A 4,242-nucleotide genomic window follows, 5' to 3' on the forward strand; every position below is an offset into this window, starting at 1 on the left:
AATGTCGCCTCGCCCCGCCCCTATAGACGCGTGCTCAGACCGTGGCTCTGTCCCAAATGCCTTCATATTAGAAATCTAGTGCACTACATAAGACAAAAGGACTGCTCATATTCCACCCTACGTAGCGCAGTTATATCCCAAGTACGCATCCATTTGTGATTCAGCCCACGGTTTAAAGCTTTAGGCCGGTTAACTCGTACGCAGCACATCCTGACAAGTGTTTCGTTTCCTTTTGGGGTATTTATGTGAAGAAATGTATATTAGAATTTCTCATTTAGTCTGTAAGGTCATTTATAAGAGCAAATAATTACACGTTTGAAACAGTATACAGTTTATATATATATATATTTTATATACATATATTATTCCTTGAAAACCCTCCCACATGTTTTAAACCACATCTAATAATTTACTATGGAATATTGGTTATGCTATGTAAAAGCAATAAACTGCTAAAATTTCATATTCATATTGAAAAAACTTTGAAAGGTTTGGGGTATAAATTGAGACGTTGTTGGTTCCATCCCATGTCCACCAGGCCGCAAATGTTAGGCCCCTGAGTAAGGCCCTTAACCCTTAATTGCTCAGTTGTATAAAAAAAAAAATAAAAAATGATAATGTAAGTCGCTCTGGATAATGGTGTCTGCCAAATGCTGGGAATGTCAATGTCAAATGAGGTGTCCGCGTGTCCAGCAGTCAGGGACAAATAGGGAGGGGTGGAGGCAGCAGTGGCCCGCAGTCGTCTCAAATGCAGGCCTGTTTCTGCATGTCCTTCCCATGCAAACACTCCCATGCAAACACTCGGGGATCTAATGAATCTGTACAAGAGAAGTCTGTCCTTTCAAAATAGCTAGAAGATGGACAGGTTGCATGAATTACAAAGAGTTGTTATTACAAATGTGAAGGGTGTGTAGGGTGGTAGGGGGTAGGGGGGTTTCCCTGTGAGTTTTGTGTTTGTTGTTTTGAATGTCAACAGTATCACAAGTATGAAGGTGCAGACAATAAATATGATGATCCAGGCATTTCTAAGTCACTGTGCATTCATCTTCAGTAAAAACACTTTCACACATTATGTCCACACTACAGTCAATTTAAGGTTGTTTTTCAGAAAATAGAATCTATAAATCCTCTCCAAATCCATTAATATCAGCCAAATTGAACATTTAAACACCAGACTCAATTGAAGGCCATTTATTTTTATTACAAATGATATTTTGCGCATGAAATTGGTATTTCTACGTTTGGTAAGGTCTTCTTTTTTTAATATAAATTATATTTTTTAAAAAAAAAAAAAAAAAAAAAAAAAAATCATGTCATGCAATTTGAAGTAGTAAATCTAAAAAAAAAAAAAGAAAGAAAGAATCTGGTAATGTTTTCTGATAATTTATTCAAAAAATTTGAATTTAAAGACTTGATGTAAAACAGAGATTTCACACTGGATAGGATGTTGGATTATCATAGGGCACTGGACATACACATTCACACACTCATTCAGACCTGGGTCAATTGAGGTTACACAATCCACCTACTGCTATGAAACAAACCAGAGATCTAAGGGCTGTGAGATGGAACCTTGACACCCTTAACTCACTGTATCACATGTTAAATCATTACATTTGCTTATCAGCTATCTGTTTCTAATTGAGATCAGAATTTAAATTTAACTGCCAGCCATGAGCTCGTATCACATTGTGTTTCAATGAAGCCAAATATCTAGATCTTGTTGAAATAAATCAGCTTGATACAATTATACACACAACATAACACACAATTATACACGATCCTAGACACAAAGCTACCCAATGTGTAGAAACCTGGTTAAAAGTAAAAGCCATGTAAATCAAATGAGATTCTGTGATATCATGTTAGTGAATCCAGAAACATATTATCCTGAGTCATTCCAAATCAGTGCCTTCCAAGTGAAATGTAGAGCCAGACATTGTAAAAGGAAGCGCCTCACTGGCTGCCCTCAGCATGTGAAATGTCGACACATTCCTGCTTCACACCCCCACTGCGTTGGCTCTGAAAATGAAGGGCCCCATTTAAGCAAACCCTCACACTAGACCTGATTTTATTTGTACTGTTTTATCATCCTGTGAACGTGATTATTTTGGTTTAGTTATCTGAAGTTATTGATTATTAAGCATTGACCCTGCCCCTTTTATATGGACAAAACCAGGCCAATGCTAAATATAGCGATGCCATGAGGCCCATCCCTATGATCCCTTTCCCTTTTATCTTTTTATATCACACCATCAATGACACCACTATATATTTTGAGCTTTTGGCATATCCTCAGCTTCTCTAGCTCGGCGAGAGGTTCTGAGTAAGCTCTTGAGACGGAGGAATAGGTTTCCTGTCACAGAAAGTTTGAATGAACTAAATTCTGTGCAACCGGATGTGTAGATGGTGCTGCTCCATCATAATAATTGTTTCATGTGATTTCCAATGCACTACATATAGGGATCAAATATAAAGTACCAACTGATTTCTGTTTATCAGCAGAAAACAGCACTAGGACGAAACTAGTGTTGAGCGGAGACTGGGGAATCAGCATGTGTTGACATGTGCCTGCACTCCAGCCTGCACAAGCCCAGCACCTGTTTACACCCCAGGGACTAAGGAGGACAGCTGGTGTGGAGTGTGGACAGAGCATGTGGGGGGCAGATGGGCTATGGAACAGCAGTGCAGGAAAAGGGCAAACTTTTCATACACAGCTAGAGGAAGGGATTGCAGTGGACAAAAGGCAAGACAGCAGTCTGAATGGTGAATGACAATAGTCTGACAAATAACAAAGGCATTGTGCCAGACAGCACACTGCTTAAGTTTTGTAGGGGTGCAGGAGGATCAGCTGGACTACACAATAATGCAAAGAGCAGGGTGTGAGGATTATAAGGCTTTGTATAGCCATAATGATTTTTAATTACAGCAATGGAAACCTCAATCAGAGTGTGTATTCAGTAATAGTCTGAAAGCTGACTTCTTGATTGATTGTTATTTTTTGTGCTTTTAAATGGTACTGAGAGGTAAATTCTGGTACTGAGGGACAAAATAGAACTGAAGATAATGAGACTTAAGCTGAACAAGATTTTAGAGTTTCTTATTTTATTCCCATGCCAGTGTGGGTTTGCTTTTGGTTCTCTGGGTGCTTCCCATCTCTGTAAAAACAAACACATAGGTGGCTTGGCTGAAATTACCCCAGGTGTGAACAAGTGTGTGTGTGTTTGTGTGTGTGTGTGTGTGTGTGTGTGTGTGTGTGTGTGTGTGTGTGTGTGTGTGTGTGTGTATGTGTGTGTCCATCAAAAGACAGGGACCATCATAGGACCACCACTGACTAAATAACCTTTTGGTTGGTGGACAGTTCTTAATGCAGCAATGAAATGGTAGTGACATGTTTTAGAGCTCAGCAATGGCTCAACTGTGGTGTTTCAAGAACCTTAAAATAGTCAAATTGTCAGTAACTAAACACCTATTATGGCTGTTCAAGTAAAGTTTCGATTTAATTAAATTTTATTTCTGTATAACTTTTAGTAAGGGGCTTTGTCACAAAGCTTTACAGAAATATATGCATCCCTTATGAGAAAGCCAGAGGTGATGGTAGCTAATAAAGATACATAACGAATAAAGAAACCCTTAGAGAAACCGACTCACAAGGGAACATTGTCATCTGAATGACACCAGATTATTTCAATGACACCAATTATAAATAATTTCCCTTCTATAATTGTGTACTATATGATCAGAAAGTGCAAATGTGTAACCAGGAAATTCATTGTAGTTTTAACATGAAGTCTGTCTTGCTGATGTTATCAGTGCTTTTCTGATGGAGACTTTTAAATCCATCTTGGTTTTAAAGTGAAACTTTCCACAGCAATGCCATATATCTCTAGGCTGTGCATGCAGGGCCATGCCCACCAGCAGCAAGCCGACCCTGAGTGATGGGAACTCCAACCAGAAGTAGGCTATATAAAGAACAATAAGGGTATGTTTAATAGCAGCTCGTTTCATTTTAAGTAATTGTGTGTTACCATCTAGTGTTCAGTTGTAGAATTGCATCACAAAATATACACACGTACGTAAAAAAAAATATATATATATACTATATATATATATATATATATATATATATATATATATATATATATATATATATATATACACGTATATGTATATATGTGTGTGTGTGTTTCTAAGCCATTTTTTTTTAATCTCCATTTTACTAATCTCTCATCACTATTATCA

Source organism: Tachysurus vachellii, chromosome 9, assembly GCF_030014155.1.
Source record: "Tachysurus vachellii isolate PV-2020 chromosome 9, HZAU_Pvac_v1, whole genome shotgun sequence".
Lineage (NCBI taxonomy): Eukaryota > Metazoa > Chordata > Actinopteri > Siluriformes > Bagridae > Tachysurus > Tachysurus vachellii.